The sequence below is a fragment of the Phyllostomus discolor genome, chromosome X (assembly GCF_004126475.2).
Source record: "Phyllostomus discolor isolate MPI-MPIP mPhyDis1 chromosome X, mPhyDis1.pri.v3, whole genome shotgun sequence".
NCBI lineage: Eukaryota > Metazoa > Chordata > Mammalia > Chiroptera > Phyllostomidae > Phyllostomus > Phyllostomus discolor.
The window spans coordinates 49,039,770-49,059,591 of NC_050198.1; the positions used below are offsets into that span (position 1 = coordinate 49,039,770).

A 19,822-nucleotide genomic window follows, 5' to 3' on the forward strand; every position below is an offset into this window, starting at 1 on the left:
AATCCTAACCATTATGTTTTCAACTCTTATAAATTACCAAATAATACACTAATTTTGCAAGTATTTATTGAACACCTATCATGTGATATGCTTTGTGCTAACTGGTGAGCATATAATAGTGAACATGTCAAACAAGGCTATATTCTGCCACAGACTGTTACAGAACAAACAAGGGGGGCCTGGGATGATATACTATTACTGAAAAAAGCCCCCAGGTCCATTATGTCTGCTGCCAGAGGAAAGACGTCTCTCAATGCCAGAGATTTGTGAAAAGGAAAGGAAACGTTTATTTAATGCTATACAAACTTAAAGTAGGGACTTAATGTCTTCACCAAAAATCCTAAAGTCCCTTAAAGCACCCACAAACAAACAGTCCTTCCTTCCTTCCCCCTTTTCCCAGTCCAGAGTACCATATCTCCTAAAGCTGTGGGGGTCCCTACTCTGGCAAAGGCACGTGGTCCTCTCTCCCCAGACCATGGGAGTCCCCACTCTGCCAGAGCCACGTGGTTCTCCCTCTCAGGGCTGCAGGAGTCTCCACTCTGCTAAAGCTGTGTAGTTCTCTCTTGCAGGGCTGCGCATGGTTCTCCCCCTCCAGTGGCTGCCGCATCTTAGTTTAAATCCCAGCACCAATCTTCCTCTGAAGCCCCATTTCCGGCTCCTCTCACAATTGGCTACAGCTGCCAGATTCTGGGCAGGTGTGGCCCTGTGGTGTGGAGCCAATTATCTCCAGGCTCTTCTGGATCTTATTACAGATCACTATTTGAGGCTCCCCTCTTGGGTGCACCCTGCCACAATCCCTCCTTTCAGATTTACACCCACTTTATAATCTTATAAAGGACAATGGACGAAGGTCTCATCTTCTTGTAACTGCTTCCAGCTGGAAATGGACGTTGTTCTACCCACCCATGGGTCAGGGGTGCCCTGAAAGGTGGTGGGGGATGCAGCATGGAGGGAGTCTTTCCTGTAAGGGAAGGACCTTATAGAATCCTGGTCAGTTCGCTGTCACCAGGAAGTCTCAAGCTCAGTGTCCAAAGGCTGGCATTACTGGATCGTTGGCATCCTGGTCATATTCTGGAGGTGACAGAGTTGGAAAGAATTGGAAGGCACAATTAAATCATAACCACTAAATGACAAAGGCAGGAACTTAAGTAAAGAATGGCTTATCTGGAGGAAGGTGTACAAGGCATGCTACACCTATCTGAAACTCTTGTGGCCCACTGTACTTCACTCAGGCCGAGGGGAATATGTTAGGATTTCCCTCCTTTCAGATATCTGGGCCCTTTTCTGTCTAAGCCATCAAGACAGAAATGGGAAAATCAGTTCAAAATGAAACCCACAGATCGCCCGAACCCTTCACCAGCCCAACCACTTAGTTCAGCCAAACCATTGAATCTCAGAGGGCGATGATGAAAATGGGCTCCTTAAGTGAGGCCTGGATTACTGTCAATCACTCAGGTAATGAGCTTCTAGGCATATGCCCTACAAAAACAGAAGAACACACAGGTTAATTTACATGAAAATTCCCAAGCCAGTCTATGTGCCTGGGAGACTGTCTTTTGGGAAGACATCTTGTTACAAGGCCCTTGCTACAATGATATTTAACAGTGGCAATTTGACAGATCCTTTGTGCCTGTAAATTGAAAAGCAAATATTCAAGACAGTTGCGCCATTTCTGGTGTTCAATACTGAGTATTGTATTTTCCTCAAACCATAATTTTTCTCCTTAAGATCACCCTCACTGTTATTAAAGGGACTACGTTGAGTCCCGCTTTTAATTTTGATTGTTCGTTTGCATAAACACACTAAGATCAGCCTGGATCACTTACGATCCTTGTTAACAAAACCACTATTAGTGACTGGTCTTACTGGTTTTATGCAAAGAAACCTTATATTATTGCTCACTCCTTCAGAATGCCAAATTCTGGAGGGATCAGGTAGGGAGAAAAATACAAAGCATGAAGGAAAATCCTTTTCCTTCTGATTTCCACCAGGCTTCTCAAAACTTTCCTACAGAGTGTGAAGTTTCAACCTTCCCTGGAATCCTCAATTTCCTTTTCAGAGCAGATACAAAGTGAAATCCAAAACAGAGTTCCAGAATAGTACACAGGAAGAAGCATTCTCTTGCACCAATTCGTCCATTGGTGCCTCGCAGAAACATTCTCCTTCAGGTCCGGTCTCTTGGCAGAGACATGCCCCCTTTGCCTCTGGCTGAAGCACTCATCAGCCCCAAATGACCCTTCCTATGTCCCAAGTGGCAAAGGCATGCTCCCCAACCGGTTACAGGTGACCTTTCCTAGGTCTTCAGGTACAGGTTTCTGATCAGAAACAAAACCAATGTGAGCAATTTTCTCTTTTTCCATGAAACCATAAAACAAGTAGTTCAGGTTTCCTCTACTCCAGGCTTAAAACTTTCACAACGTTTACACATCATTTTTGCATCCAGATTTAACCATCATTCTCTTTTAACCCTGGTTCCTTTCCCACACTGGGAAGGACTATACTTAAACTCAGTACATGGCAGCTAAAAGTTTCTAGCTTTACACATACTTTTATCACATGACAAACACTGTCACCCTGTACTGAGATTTGTTTTCTCTTTCCGGAAGAGGAATTTCAAACCTTCCTCCAGAGTGCAGGTCCAACTTTCCCTTTCTGCCTCAACTGCAGCAGTAAGGTCGGTCTTCATCTCCCTTCGGCGGTGCCTGTTTTATTTTTCCCCCTTTTGCGATGGGGGCACTCATTCCTCCAGTGCCCCTCCTCCTTGCAATAGGCACAGTGATTACGGCCTAGTGTGCCTTCTCCATAGGGTCCCTTTTGCCTCTGGCCCAATGGCGGGTATCCGATGGGTTTCCCTTTTCTGCCCTAGGGCCCCACTTCTTTTGATTTCCCTGGGCTAACTCCAAAAACACTGTGGCCCTTTTTGCCTTCCCTGCTTCCTGGGCATTGTAGACTGTAAAGGCTATGTCCACTAGCTGGGAGGAGCTCATTCCCAGTACTCCGTCTACATGCTGAAGTTTGTTCCTGATATCCGGAGCACTCTGCCCAATAAAAGTCATGTTTACCATTCTCACATTCTCTGGTGCCTCTGGATCAACATCAGTGTATTTTCTATATGCCTGATAGATCCTCCCTAGAAATTCAGAAGGATCCTCATCTGGCTTCTGCTGGAGAGTCTGTATCATATTCAGATTCCTCTGCTTGGGAACTCCTTTCCTAAATTCTTCCAATATGCACTTTCTATAGTGTCTTAAAGAGGTTAAGCCATCTCTGCTATTCGGGTCCCACTTAGGGTCTACCCGAGGAATTGCCTCCACTGGGTGAAGAATTCCCTCGGTGTCCTCATCACGGAGATGCTGGGCCTCCTGATCAGCCCTACTTAGAACCAAAAGTCTTTCATCTGCTGTTAGCAAAATGTTCAGGAGGGCCTGTATGTTTGCCCAGTTTGGGTGGTGGGTGGTAAAAATAGAGGCAATAAGATCTGCCATCTTCTGAGGATCACTCCTATATGAGGGATTGGCATTCCTCCAGTTCAGCAAGTCGGAAGTGGAGAACGGAGTATGAGCCCAATAGCAACCAGCGGGCTGGCCTTCTTCATTTATTCCGCCTATTGGGTATTGCCTCAAAGGGTATTGGCTGGCTACACCTTTGGAGGCTCCCCGGTTATAGGAGGTGCCCTGGCAAGTTCTGGAGGGTGAGACACATTGCTCAGCAGGTGGAGGTGGAGCAGTTGGCTTTACGGGAGGAGATAGTACTGAGGTGGCTCCCACTGCCTGTGCAGGGGGAGGTACCCCAGCAGTGGTAGTTCTAATCCCCTGTGAGGCTGCAGGTGTAGAAACCTCCACCAACTGTGAAGGTGGTGCCCTCTCGGAGGCCCCTCCTACCTGTGGAGAGTGGTGCCCCAAGGCCTCACCTTGCAGAGGGGGCCAGGCCCCTCCCACCTGCAGAGGGTGATGCCCCGCGGAGACGCCCCCGCACACAGGGGGCTGGACAGAGGCAAAGCACAGGCACCTCCCACCTGCTGGGGCACCAGGACTCCAGAGCCGACCCCCACCCATTGGGGCTGGGGTGCCCCACAGGCAAGTGGTGCACAGGCCCCTCCCACCTGTGAAGGTGGCAGCAGAATGCAGGATGCGCCCACCTGTAAAGATGGCACCGGCCAGCCGGCTCTGGTTTCGAGGGCCAAGGGGTCCCCTCCCATATGCTGGTGAGGATAGCTAAAGGAGCCAACTCTTGAATCTGTGGTGGAGACTTCTCCCACCTGCAAGGGCTGGGGAGTTGTGGTGGCCCCCACCTCTTGGGGAGGTTGCAGCACCACTGGAGTTCCCCCTGTCTGTAAGCTCCCATTCCCTGGGTTCAGAGGATTAATGAGGTTTATCTCCTCATTCTCTCTCTCTTCCTGTGTTCGACTATCAGGGAGGGGTTCTGAGACCACTTTTCCCTTCTGGACCATCACATGCTTCTGTCTCTGGCACAAAGCTGTTATGCAATATTATAAATGCATTAAGATAGTATAACTCTTCTGATAGTTCATACTGCCTGCAATACTGTTTCAATCTAGCAATGATGCAGTAACTCAAAGAACCATTCACTGGCCATCTCAGCTCATCACCCAAAACATAAGTAGGCCACACCATGTTACAATAATAAACCATTAACTGCTTAATCAAGGGAATTTTGTATGTTGACTTAGCACAGTAGTTCTCCCAATCCCTTAGGATTCTACCCAATGGGCTCCACTTAGGGACTGGCTCAGAACTACTCTTACAGTTCTGACAAAGCAAGCAAAAGTTCAAACAAAGCAAGCAAAAGTTCAGAGCAAAAAGCATACAGATGGCGTAAAGACCAGGTATTTCCAGATCCATTATCCAAAATTCCTGCTCCATTATTCCAAAAAAAAAGCACTCAGAAATCAAGTTTTCAACCAAAATACCTCCATGTCTCTGCTCTCTCTCCCTGTTTCATTTCCTTTTCACCTTTCCAGGCATGATAGGCGGCCGATGCCCTCAGGAGTGCAGAGAAATTAAGTCTCACTCTCTCGCACCTGAGGGGGTCGGTCTGCCACGGACAATTATCGTCCTGCCGCAGTAGCCAAACTGTTACAGAACAAACAAGGGGGGCCTGGGATGATATACTATTACTGAAAGAAGCCCCCAGGTCCATTATGTCCGCTGCCAGAGGAAAGACGTCTCTCAATGCTAGAGATTTGTGAAAAGGAAAGGAAATGTTTATTTAATGCTATTCAAACTTAAAGTAGGGACTTAATGTCTCCACCAAAAATCCTAAAGTCCCTTAAAGCACCCACAGACACAGTCCTTCCTTCCCTCCCCCTTTTCCCAGTCCAGAGTACCATATCTCCTAAAGCTGTGGGGGTCCCTACTCTGGCAAAGGCACGTGGTCCTCTCTCCCCGGACCACAGGAGTCCTCACTCTGCCAGAGCCACATGGTTCTCCCTCTCAGGGCTGCAGGAGTCTCCACTCCGTCAAGGCCGCGTGGTTCTTTCCCTCAGGGCAGCGAGAGTCTTTACTCTGCTAAAGCTGTGTAGTTCTCTCTTGCAGGGCTGCGCATGGTTCTCCCCCTCCAGTGGCTGCCGTGTCTCGGTTTAAATCCCAGCACCAATCTTCCTCTGAAGCCCCATTTCTGGCTCCTCTCACAATTGGCTACAGCTGCCAGATTCTGGGCAGGTGTGGCCCTGTGGTGTGGAGCCAATTATCTCCAGGCTCTTATCTTCTGGATCTTATTACAGATCACTATTTGAGGCTCCCCTCTTAGCTGCACCCTGTTACAAGACCATCGTGCCATACATCTGACTACCAATTCACATGTGAGCTTGATAGCTCCTGAGCCCAAGTAATGATGAGGTGATAGATGAAATAAGCTCCAGGGGTGTATACAACATACATTGCTTGTTGATTTTTTTAAATCAGTGTTTTTAACCCTGTTCTTTTATCAAAATAGCTGCCACATATTAGCTGTGTCATTAGGAATTGATCTTGGTCACGATGAACATAGAGTTCTTTGAGAGACACTTTAATCCAGGCAGAAGAATCTCTGGCTCTGTACTGAAGGCCTAGATTCTAGTTCTGGCTCTATCACTCACTACCTTCTTGTAAGATACAAGGTAAACTAGTTAAATCCTACGTGTCTATTTCTGAATTCATGTATTTTTTTAAATTTTTTTCTATATTGTATTGATTACACTATTACAGTTGTCCCACTTACCCCCTTTATTCCCCTCTGCCCTGCACCCTCCTCCTACCTATATCCCCCCAACATTAGTTCATGTGCATAGAACTACATACAAACTCTTTGTCTTCTCCACTTTCCACACTGTTCTCAACGTCCCTCTGTCTACAGTATTCTATGCCCACCCATGTGCCTCTTATTCCCTGTTCCTTTTCCCCCACTTCCCCCTTCTCCATCCCCACTGGTAACCCTACATGTGATCTCCATTTCTGTGATTCTGTTAGTTTTCTAGTTGTTTGCTTAGTTTGCCTTCTTTTTAGGTTCAGTTGTTGATAGTTGTGAGTTTGTTGTCATTTTACTGTTCATAATTTTGATCACCTTTTTCTTTGATAAGTCCCTTCAACATTTCATACAACAAGGGCTTGATGATGATGAACTCCTTCAACTTTACCCTATCTGGGAGGAATTTTATCTGCCCTTCCATTCTAAATCATAGCCCTGCTGGATAGAGAAATCCTGGATGTAGGTCCCTCCCCTTCATGACTTTGAATACTTCTTTCCAGCCCCTTCTTGCCTTCAACATTTTTTTTTTTTGAGAAATAAACTGATAGTCTTATGGGAACTCTTTGTAGGCAACTGTCTCCTTTTCTCTTGCTGCTTTTAGGATTCTCTCCTTGTCTTTAATCTTGGGTAATGTAATTATGATGTGTTTTGGTGTGTGCTTCCTTGGTTCCAACTTCTTTGGGACTTTCTGATCTTACTAGATTTCTTTAAAGTCTATTTCCTTTGCAAGTTTGAGGAAGTTCTCCTTCGTTATGTTTTCAAATCAGTTTTCAATTTCTTGCTCTTCTCCTTCTCTCTTCAGCACCCCTATGATTTGGATGTTGAAACATTTAAAGTTGTACAGGAGGTCCCTAAGCCTATCCTCACTTTTTTGAAATTTTCCCTCTTCATTCTGTCCTAGTTGAATGTTTAGTTCTTCCTTCTGCTCCCGATCATTGATATGAGTCCTGGTTTCCTTCCCTTCACTGTTGGTTTCCTGTATATTTCTCTTCATTTCACTTTGCATAGCCTTCACTTTTTTCTCCAGTTTGTGTCCATACTCAACAATTTACATGAGCATCCTGATTACCAGTGTTTTGAACTCTGCATCTGATAGGTTTTTCTTCATCACTTAGTTGTATTTTTGAAGTGTTGATTTATTCTTTCATTAGGGCCTTCTTTCTTTGTCTGGGCGTACCTATTACATTGTAAGGGGCAGCATCTTAGGTATTCACCAGGGTGACCCAACACACATTGCTGCATCCTGACACTGTATATCAGGCCAGGGTCTGAGAGGGAAAAATGCTGCTTGCTTGACTCTTGGCCAGCTTTCAGTCACTTCCCCTGCTACCTACAAGCAAATGGGTTTTTCTGGTGCTGATTTCCAGGTGGGTCAGCTTGTGTACATTCTAGGACCCCATAGGTCTCTCCAACACACTCTCCTGTGAGGCTGGGAGTTTCTCTCATGGCCACCAACCCCACAGGATTTTAACGGCAAAGATTGTGACACTTTAGTTCCCTGCGCTGGATCCCTGGTTTGTGTAGTTTGTCTTGTTCCCCTGTTGTTCTTCTTGGTTACCCACATGCCACTGTGGGACAACCCAGTCCACCAGTCACTGCCTCATGCATCTGGACCTCCAGCCACTGCCTCACTTTGGATCCTTTCTGACAGGGTTACCTGTCTCCGCCCCTCATGCCAATCTGCTCTGGTTGAATGTTTCTTCTTTAATTCCTCGGTGGTTGGACTTTTATACAGTTTGATTTTCTGGCAGTTGTAGTTACTCTGTTATTAAATTTGTTGTTACCTTTCTTTTGGTTGTGTGAGGAGGCAAAGTGTATCTACCTATGTACCCATCTTGGCCAGAAATCTTATGTGTCTATTTCTTCAAAGGCAAGGTAAGAATAATCTTCTCTGTTATTTATATACCATGGGATGACTTTCATGTAAGATTTATATTAAAAATGATAATAATAGTGAATATTTGAGCCTGATATGTGTTAAGTTCTTTTATACAGTCTCATTTAAATGCTTCCAACTCTGTGAGATTAACAAGAATAAGCTCAAATAAGCAATTTAACTTCACACTTAAAGGAACTTTAAAAATAAGAACAAACAAAGCCCAATGTGAGTAGAAGGAGGGAAATAGTTAAAATCAGAGCAGAAATAAATGAAAGAGTCTAAAAATGATAAAAAAAGACCAATGAATATGAGAGCTGGTTCTATGAAAAGATAAACAACATTGACAAACTTTTAACCAGACTCATCAAGAAAAAAATAGAAAGGACCCAAATAAATGAAATCAGAAATGAAAGAGGAGAAACAACACTGTCACCAAAGAAATACAAAGGATTGTACAAAAATATTATGAACAGCTATCTGCCAACAAACTGGTCAACCTGGGCAAAAATGGATACATTCCTAGAAACATACAATATTTCAAAACTAAATCAGAAAGAATCAGAGAATCAGAATAGACAGAAACACAGCTATGAAACTGAAGCAGGAAAAAAAAAAACCCCTCCCAACAAACAAAAGCCCTGGACCAGATGACTTCACTGGTGAATTTTACTAAACTTTCCAGGGAGACCTAACACCTCTCCTTCTCAAACTATTTCATCATATTCAAGAGGAAGGAAGGTTCCCAAAGTCCTTTTACGAGGTCAGCATTGTCCTAATTCCAAAACCAGAGAAGACACTACAAAGAAAGACAATTATACTCCAATATCCCTGGTGAACATAGACACTAAAATCCTCATCAAAATATTAGCAAACTGAATACAGCAACACATCAAAAAAATCATACACCATGATTAAGTGAGATTTATTCTGGGAATACAAGGATGGTACAATATCAGCAAATCAATAAATGTGATCCACCATGTAAACAAAATGAAGGTTAAAAACCACATGATTATATCAATATATGCAGACAAAGGTTTTGATAAAATCCAGCACCCATTTATGATAAAATCTCTCAACAAGGTAGGAATAGAGGGAAAATACCTAAACATAACAGAGACCATATATGACAAACCCACTGCCAGCACCAGCTCCATGAGATTATTGTTCAATTAGTTTCCGGTAAAGGACCCAGCCCACAGAGGCTAGATAAATTGCTCACAATCACACACCAAGTGAGAGACAGGATTCAAATTAAGATTTGTCTGATTCCAGAGTCTGACTTAAATGTGAAATCCCACATATGACTAAGCTATTTAGTGCATTACACTGAAGTTAGATATTATCACCTTACTTTGAACTTTTTATTTCTTGAGCTCTGGAACCTGAAGGAAAAAATGAGTTAATTATAATATGTTTGGTGTTCTAGACCTATCCTTTATCCTTCAACTTCCTCTAAGCTATCATTAGAAAAGATCTGATCACAAAATTCACACTAAGACACTACTGCATGATAAATAGTTTACTGTGCTATCTTTCTTAGGTATTTTGAATTGTATGTAACAGGAGACATGAGCCATAGGAATTGTGAAAAAGTAATTTTGAAACTTGGGAGTCCCTTTTAACATTCTATGTATTATAATCATAAGTGATTGCTTACTAGGCCTATACATAGAATCAGTGTTGCAAAGTGTTACCCTATAAATATTTGTATAAACTGGTATGAAGACTACATAGGAGCCTGATTAGATGTCTGGTAATTCTAGAGCCATGCCTCATCTGTTCAGATAGGAAACATTTACTGAGCATCTACTAGTATGTCTAGTACTAGTAGTACTACTAGTAGTAGTCTACTAGTATGTCTAGGGGCATTTTTATTTTATTTCATTTTATTTTATTTTTATTGTACTTTTTCCATTACAAGTTATCTCCCCTCTACCACCTCTCTCCTCCCTGCAATCACCACACTGTTGTCCATGTCCATAAGTCTTTTCTCTTTTTTCTTTTTTATAATCAGCATTTTATTTGATGTTCATACATACCCTGTGAGATAGGTATTTTTATGCCCAATTTTAAGATGTACTAAAAGAGAATTAGAAAGGTTAGCTAACTTGTCCAAGATAAAATAGCAAATAAATGCACACATCAAAATCATAAGTGCTCTAGCACGTCTGGTTGGTTTCTTGGACATCACCTTTCACTCTTTCTCTCCTAAGAGGTATGAAATATGTTCTGGCAGGAATAGGTCAGACATAGGGGGTAGATGATAAATTATTTAAGCCAGCAATAGCAATCCCATACCCCTTTGCCAGTGACTAAAAGTTGTCTGGGGATTCTGAAAAAGGTATGGAAGCAGGAGGCTCTTTGGTGTCACCGTTGCCCTCTTGATTCCTGCTTTTGACACTTTTATATAACAATGTGATACTTGGAGCTACAGCAGCAATTCTCAAACCATAGGGGAGGACATCACTGACTCACTAAGAAAAGCAGAGTAGAAGGATCAAAGCAGCCTGGCTCTTAATAACATTGTTAAGGTGCCAGATCTACTCTGGGGCTACCTCCATCTTGACTGCCTTGTGGTTCAGTTGCTATGAACTAGGTATTCTACTGTTTGCAGCCAGAAACCTTTTTAACAACTATTATAAAACAGAATATATGATAAGAGTCAAATTAATGGTGTACCAATTAAATGCTATTTGAGAGCAAGAAAATGTCCTGTAGGCTGAGTTTATCAGGGAGAGATACATATAATATGATGACTTGGAGCTGGGTCTTGAAGGATGGTGGATATCTTTAAAGATAAAGGGAACCAAAAAAACCTTTCAAGCCAGAACCAGACATCTTATTCACTGCCATAACTGTGATTCCTAGCATAGTTCATTACACATAGCAGGCACTCAGTCTATGTTTGTGAAATCACTTAATAAATGAGCAATGACCCAGGAACAAGAAAACACAGAGTGTTTTAGACAGGTAAAGGGCAAGAATGTCCTATACATATGTAAAGTGTAAAGTATGTATGTAAAATTTGGTATGGTAGAATCTAATGTAGGTCACAGGCAAATGATAGAGGGTTGAGGTTGTGTCTTGGAAAATATCGCTCTTCTCTTAAACATTCTGTACTTCCCTAATCCTCCAATCATAACAAAATCAAACAAGTATTTGATATGATAACCTACAGTGTATCAAATGACATGCTTGAATGGCAAAAAAAAATAAAATAAAATTCGTAAGTCAGAATCATTGCTGGGTGGCCTGAGAAACCCAAATACCATAACCAATGTAAAAATAACGAATTAAATACCTGTAAAGTGCATAATTCTATCTCTTAGCCTAGATATTAAACCCAAGCCCCACACCAACAACTTTTCCCAGAAACAAGAAATATGCCTGCCTCAAGAAAGGCTTTTTGACCTAGCTGGTGTGGCTCAGTAGATTGAGCACCCGCCTGCAAACTAAAGGGTAGCCAGTTTGATTCCCAGTCAGGGTACATGCCTGCATTACAGGCCAGATCCCCAGTAGGGGGCATGCAAGAAGCAACCAAACATTGATGTTTTGCTCCTTCCTTTCTCCCTCTCTCTAAAAATAAATAAATAAAAATCTTTTTTTTTAAAGACTTTCTTTCTGCTAAGTGATTGCTTCTCTTATGATAGCAATTTTTCAGAGAATGAGCTCTGACACCCTTAAAAGTATTCTTTTGCAGTTGCCATATTAAGTGCTCTGGTCTAAATAACAAAATAATTTTTCAGAAAATATTACTTGCAAAAAATATTAGAATTAGCATTTCAAGGATAGTTCCTTCCCCAATGCAGTCAAAGGAGCTAATTTTATAATTTAAAATGACACATAACTATAGTATAATGAACATCATCTGGAATGAGATTTATCATACTTGCATAAAAGGAAAAGTTAAGATTGAATTGGAAAGTCATGAGACAGATCTAGTTCTCAGCAAGTAAATTTTGTCTCTCACCATTCTCTATCCCCCAATTCTACTCCCCACCTCACATTGTCCTACCCTCTCTCTAGAATCATGGTTCAGGAAAGAGTCTGAAACTTGCCCATGGTGAGAAATCAGTGACTGAGAAATATAGCAGCTGCCATTTATTGAGTGCTTTTCATGTGCCGGGTACTATTCTGAGTACTTTACATACATGATCTCATTTAATACTCACAACACTATAAGATAGGTGTAATTATAACCCCAAATTTCACACTTGAGGAAAGAGATACTATAAGAGGCAAAGTAATCATCCAGTATCATTTACTAAGTGGTACGGCTTGTGAACCCAGGCATTCTAGCTGGGACATCAATTAGCTTGCCTACCACCTTCTGCTACTCCTGTCCTACATTTATTTTGCTTTTTTTAAATGTCAGAGATATAACCTTAGAATAAAGAAATAAAATCCCCTGTGTTGAATTTCAAGTGTCAGTTAAAGAAGAGGGTATAACTGACTTGCTATTCTAGCACCTTTAAACAATGTTGATTATGCATAAACTCAAAATCTCCAGATTGAGGCCTCCATTTCCATTTTTGTTGAGTTCTTTTTTGAAAAGACTATTTGGCACATTAAATTGATTGATGTTGCTATGATCCATCTTCTCATATGACCTGTGAAATTGCTTATGTGTTTGTTGGGTTTGAGTTCATATTGACTTAACAAGAGACTTTATAGCCTAAGGTTATTTTTTTTTGTTATTTTCATATTTCTTGTTTATTTTTATTCTTCTAGAGTTTCTTTTTCTAACAACTTGATTCCATGACTCTCTTTTCCCATGTTTGTCTAACATATAGAGAGTATATCAGAACTAAATAGGTTCTTACAGTACTTGTAGATTGTCTGCCCACTCTTTGGACAAGAACTCTGACACCAGTTGAAATACACCAACAATAACAGAAAGAATTCTTAAATCATGACCTACAGGTTGAGAAGCCTACTCTGTGTGATGAGCTATTCATGTAATTTATTAGGCAGTTAACTTTTGCATGACTATCTATACATACACCAATATACAAATAACTCAAAGCATCACTAACAGGGATTTGGGTACCGACTTAATTCTATTCCTTTTTTTTTAAGGAATTCATGAAACCCTTGGCTAAAAGTCTCTGTCCTGGTTGTAGTCCAATTCATCTTTTTTTGTCTTGTTGTTCAATTACAGTTGTCCCAATTTTCCCCCATTGTTTTCTCCTGCCCTCCCCACCCCCAAGAATCCCAAAAAGTGAGGATAGTATCAACAGCCTGTGGGAAAACTTTAAAAGGTCCAACATTCACCTCATAGGGGTGCCAGAAAGAAAAGAGAAAGAGCAAGAAATTGGAAATCTATCTGAAAAATAATAGTGAAAGAAAACTTCCCTTATTTGGTGAAGGATATAGACATGCAAATCCAGGAAGTGTAGAGAGTCCCAATTATGATGGATGCAAAAGAGGCCCACTCCAAAACACATCATTATTAAAAGGCCAAAAGTTAAAAATAAAGAGAAACTTTTAAAAGCAAGAGGACCAGAAGTTAGTTACCGTAAGGTTACTAGATGGGAGGAAGGAGGGGGAGAATGGGTGAACAGGTGATGGGATTAAGTATAAATAAGTAGTTACAAAATAGCCATGGGTATATAAAGCACAGTATAGGAAATGGAGTAGCCAAAGAACCTATACCCATGATCCATGGACATGTACAATGATGGGGGCATTGCCTGAGGGAGTAGGGGCCTGGGTGGAGGGGGTCAAAGGGGGATAAATCAGGATAACTGTAATAGCATAATCAAGAAAATATAATTTTTAAAAAATGGAACTGATTCCTGGATATTAATTTTGTATCCTGGTATTTTGCTGAATTCACTTATCAGTTCTAATAGTTTTTCAGTGGAATGTTTGGGATTCTGTATATATAGTATCATATCATCTGCAAATAAAGACAGTTTTAATTCTTCCTTTTTAATTTGGTTGTCTTTATTTCTTCTTCTTGTCTGATTGCCGTGGCTAGGAATTCCAGTACTGTGTTGAATAAGAGAGGTGAAAGAGGACATCCTTGTCTTGTTCCTGATCTTAAGAGGAATGGTTGTAGTTTGTGCCTGTTGAGTATGATGCTGGTAGTGGGTTTGTCATATATGACCTTTATTATGTTTAGGTATGTTCCATTTAATCTCACTTTGCTGAGAGATTTTATCATAAATGGGTACTGGATTTTATCAAATGCTTTTTCCACATCTATTGATATGATCATGTGATTTTTATCCTTCATTTTGTTTATGTGGTGTGTCACATTATTGATTTGTGAAAGTTATACCAATTTTACATTCCCAGAATAAATCTCACTTGATAATGGTTTATGGTCTTTTTGATGCATTGTTGTATTTGGTTTGTTGCTTTTTGAGAATTCTAGCATCTATGTTCATCAGGGGTATTGGCTTATATATTTTTTTTTCTTTGTAGTGTTTTTATCTAGATTTGGAATTAGGATAATGCTGACTTCATAAAATAGGTTTGGGAGCCTTCCATCCTCTTGAATATGATGAAATAGTTTGAGAAGCAGCAGTATTCTTCTCGAAATTTTTGGTAAAACTTCCCTGTGAAGCCATCCAGTCCAGGGCTATTGCTGGTTGGGAGGTTTGTGATTACTGCTTCAATTTAATTAGCTGTAATCTGTTTATTCACTCTCTGATTCTTCCTGATTTTATTTTGGAAGATTGTATGTTTCTAGGAATTTATTTATTATGCCCCGGTTGTCCAGTTTGCTCGCATATAACTATTCATAATATTTTCTTACAATCTTTTGTATTTCTTTAGTGTCAGTTGTTATTTCTTCTCTTTCATTTCTGATTTTATTTATTTGGGTCCTTTCTCTTTTTTTCTTGATGAGTTTGGTTAAAAGTTTGTCAATGTTGTTTATCTTTTCAAAGAACCAGCTCTTGGATTCGTTGATGTTCTTTATCATTTTTTAGACTCTATTTCATTTATTTCTGCTCTAATCTTAATTATTTCCCTCCTTCTACTCACATTGGGCTTTGTTTGTTCTTCTTTTTCAAGTTCCTTTAAGTGTGAAGTTAAATTGGGATTGTTTGTTTGTTTGTTTGTTTTGAGCTTTTTCTGTTTTTTGTTTGTTTGTTTGTTTGTTTGTTTTTTGAGATAGGCCCAGAATGCTATGAATTTCCGTCTTAGGATTGCTTTCCCAATGTCCCACAGATTTTGGATTGTTGTGTACTCTTTTTAATTTGTTTCAAGGTATCTTTTGGTTTCTTCCTTGATCTCAATGTTGACCCATTCATTGTTTAATAACATGTTATTTAGTTCCCATGTCTTTCTGTATTTTTCAGTGTTAGTCTTGTTATTGATTTCTAGTTTCATAGCATTGTGGATGGTCAAAAAAGATACTTGATATGATTTCAATCTTCTTAAATTTATTATTGGTTCTTTTTTTTTTAAGATTTTATTTGTTTATTTTTAGAGGGGAAGGGAGGGAGATAGACAGAGAAAGAGAGAAACATCAATGTGTGGTTGCTTGGGGTTATGGCCTGCAACCCAGGCATGTACCCTGGCTGGGAATCGAACCTGGGACACTTTGGTTCCCAGTCCACGCTCAATCCACTGAGCTACACCAGCCAGGGCGAATCTTCTTAAATTTATTAAGATTTGTTTTGTCTCCTAACATGTGGTCTATCCTAGAAAATGTTTCATGTGCACTTGAAAAGTATTTATGTTTTGCTGCTTTAGGATGCAATGCTCTCAATATATCAATTAAATCCATTCAATCTAGTGTGTCATTTAAGGCCTCATCTCCTTGTTGACTTTCTGTGTGGAAGATCTATCCTTTGAAGTCAATGGGGTGCTGGAATCCCCAACTGTGACTGTATTTTTGTGAGTCTCTCTCTTTTTGTCCATCTAGAGTTGCTTCACATATTTAGGTGCTCCTATGTTGGATGCATAAATATTTAGTAGGGTTATATCCTCTTGTTGGATTATTCCCTTTAATATTATGCAGTGTCCTTCTTTATCTCTTCCTATAGTTTGTCTTTAAAGTCTATTCGGTGGGATATAAGTACTGCTACCTGAAAGGGTCAGGCCAGATCCCCAACCCCCAGACTGCTAATGACCCAGTCAGGCCAGATTCCAACTCTCTGTACTGCCTATGACTCAGTTGTCCTGACTTGCTTGGTAGCCCAAGGCTTAATGAAAACTCTCTCCCACCACAAACAATAGACACCTGGTGCCAGCCACAATAGCCAGTGGCCAAACTGACTCTCCTGTAGCTGGAAACACCCCACCCCTTTACTTAACACATTGTCTCAGTTCACATCCTGAAACCCTGAAGCACCCACCTGAAAGAATAAGAGACTAACCTCTCCCCTATACCCTCACAAACCCTAGCTTTTTCTTTTAAATACCCCACTCCTGTCTTCTCCCGGTGATGAAGTGGACCTGACTTAGCCTGCCATAAGCATAGAATCAAATAATGGCACTTAGACCAGATCACCCAGTTCCTCCCACCTCTATTTCTCCCATATTTCTAACACTACCCTAGCTTTTTTTCTCCTTTCCATTTACATGAGATATTTTTGTATCCCTTTACTTTTAGTCTGTGTATATCTTTCAATCTGAGATGGATCTGTTTGAGGCAACATATATATGGATCTTGTTTTCTCATCAATTCAGCTACCCTCTGTCTTTTGGCTGGAACATTTAGGCCATTTATATCTAAGGTGATTATTGATAGATACATATGTAGTGTCATTTCATTGTTAGAATATTTTCCTTTCTCTTCTTTTTTTAAAGATTTTATTTATTTACTTTTAGAGAGAGGGTAAGTGGGGCGAGAAAGAGCAGGAGAGAAACATCAGTGTGTGAGAGATACATCTATTGGTTGCCTCTAACATGACCCCAACTGGGGACCTGGCTCACGATCCAGGCACTTGCCCTGACTGAGAATTGAACTGGTGACCATTTGGTTCACAGGCCAGTGCTTAGTCCACTGAGCCACAACAGCCAGGATTACCACATTTCCTTTCTCCCTTATTCTTTCATAGACATTTAGGTTACTTCATTATCTTGGTTATCGTGAATAATTCTTCTATGAATATAATAGTGCAGGTACCTCTTTGAGATTCTGATCTCATCTCCTTTGATAAATGTCCAGTAGTGGGATTGTAGGATCATATGATAGTCTTATTGTTATTTCTAATATATTTCATTGATTATGCTATTACAGTTGTCCCATTTTTCCCTCTTCATTCCCCTCCACCCTGCACACCCTCTCCCACCCACATTCCCCCCTTTAGTTCATGTCCATGTGTCATAAGTTTTTTAGCTTTTCTACATTTCCCATACTATTCTTGCCTTCTCCCTGTCTATTTTCTACCTACCATCTATGCGATTTACTCCTTACTCTCTGTACCTTTTCTCCTTCCCTCCTCCTCCCACTCCCCTGTTGCTAACCTGCCATGCGATCTCTATTTCTGTGATTCTCTTCCTGTTCTAGTTATTTCCTTAGTTTGATTTTCTTTTTGTTTTAGGTGTGGTTGTTAATAATTGTGAGTTTTCTGTCATTTTACTGTACGTGTTTTTTATCTTCGTTTTCTTAGATAAGTCCCTTTAACATTTCATATAATGAGGGCTTGGTGATGATGAACTCCTTCAACATGACCATATCTGAGAAGCACTTTATCTGTCTTTCCATTCTAAATGAAAGCTTTGCTGGATAGAGCAATCTTGAATGTAGGTAGGTCCTTACCTTTCATGACTTGGAATATTTCTTTCCAGCCTCTTCTTGCCTGCAAGGTCTCTTTTGAGAAATCAGCTGACAGTCTGATGGGAACTCCTTTGTAGATAACTGTCTCCTTATCTCTTGCTGCTTCAAAGATTCTCTCCTTCATTTTAATCTTGGCCAATGTAATTATGATGTGCCTTGGTGTGTTCCTCCTTAGGTCCAACTTCTCTGGGACTCTCTGAGCTTCCTGGACTTCCTGGAAGTCTATTTCCTTTTGCCAGATTGGGGACGTTCTCCTTTATTATTTGCACAAATAACTTCTACTTGTTGGTCTTCCCCTTCCCCTTCTGGTACCCCTATAATTCAAATGTTGGAACATTTAAAAATGTCCTGGAGGTTCCTAAGCCTCTCCTCATTTTTCTGAATTATCGTTTCTTCCTTCTTTTCTGTTTGGTTTCTTTCTGCCTTCTGGTCCACTTCATTGCTTTGAGTCCCAGTTTCCTTCCCATCATGATTGGTTCCCTGTGCATTTTCCTTTATTTCACTTAGCATAGCCTTCATTTTTTTCATCTAATTTGTGACCAAATTCAAGCAACTCTGTGAGCATACTGATAACCAGTGCTTTAAAGTGTGCATCTGATAGGTTGGTTATCTCTTTGTCACTTAGTTGTATTATTTCTGGAGCTGTGATCTGTTCTTTTTGGGGGCCATCTTTTTTTCTTGTCACTCCTGTTATGTAGTGAGGGGCAGAGGCTTAGGTGTTCACCTGGGTGGGGCAATCCAGTTGCTGGGTTGTGACATTGATGTGGGGACAGGGTCCAAAAGGGAACAGTGGCACTTGCTCCATTCTCTGTTGAATTTCAGTACCTTCTGCAGCTTCCCCCAAGCAAACTGGGCCCTTCTGGTGCTGATTCCCATGTGGGTGGCCTTGTGTATGTTCTAGGACCCTGTAGGTCTCTCCAATGAACTCTCCTGTGAAGCTGGGAGTCTCTCCCAGCAGCTCAACTCCCACAGGTGTTTTCAATTGGTGTTTTGAGGCTTTATTTCCCTGTACTGGGATGCTGGGTTGTGAGATCTGTCTTGCTCCCCAGTTTTGGCTTGTTTATCTACACACACAAATGTGGGACCACCTGGTCAACCAGCTGCCTTGCATGCTGTGCCCCACTTTACAATTGCCACCTCGCTGGGTCTTCCCATTGCCACCCCATGCCCAGGGTCTCCCTGCTGCTGTCTTGCACACCCAGGGTTTGTCAGCTGCTGCCTTGTGCACCCAGTGCCATTGCTTTTTTTGCCATGACCTCTCTCTGCCTGGCCACTGACTCTGCCCCTCCTACCTGTCTGGATGAATGTGTCTATTTTGACTCCTTGGTTGTTGGAATTCCATACAGTTCAATTTTCTTTCAGTTCTGGTTGTTATTTTGTTTCTAAATTGTTGTTTTCCTTATTTTGGTTGTGCAAGGAGGCACAGTGTGTCTACCTATGCCTCCATCTTGGCTGGAAGTTTATTATTGTTATTTTCGGGGGGATCCTCCATATTGTTTTTCATAGTGGCTGCTCCATTTTACATTATTTTCCCAAATTAGTTTTAAACAGGGGAATGTTTTATCTTGAATCATTTATTAACTTATCATGATGATGGAAAATCAGTACCAAAGGACATAGTTTAAGAGACACTATTATAAAGGCATTCTGGAATTTGACAAGGAAAAAGAACAACTTCCAGGGTGAGTGCTACTTCACCCTAGTGAAAAAGTATGATTCCATAATGCAAGGTATATTCCATATTTCAATACCAAACATCCTGACATTGGGATGCTCAAGATTATTCGGGGAGGACAGAATTCATTTGCATTGAAAAATTAGAACAATAAAAGTATATACTCAAGGCTTAAATTTAAGAGATAAGTGCATTTGATTTAATAATGAAATATTACAGAAAATATTTGCATTTAGGACACTTTAGTAGTAATACCCTAATTTCAAGACTCAAATTG

The 19,822-nt window shown here is 40.8% G+C and overlaps 1 long non-coding RNA gene across 1 annotated transcript; it reads left to right on the plus strand.

Moving 5' to 3' along the window:
• The first annotated feature begins 1,732 nt into the window (after positions 1 to 1,732).
• LOC118498460 lies at positions 1,733 to 17,820 on the plus strand. The gene is made up of 3 exons (XR_004900950.1): positions 1,733 to 1,833; positions 9,875 to 9,881; positions 17,811 to 17,820. It is a non-coding gene; the product is annotated as an uncharacterized LOC118498460 (long non-coding RNA).
• The last annotated feature ends 2,002 nt before the right edge of the window (positions 17,821 to 19,822 follow it).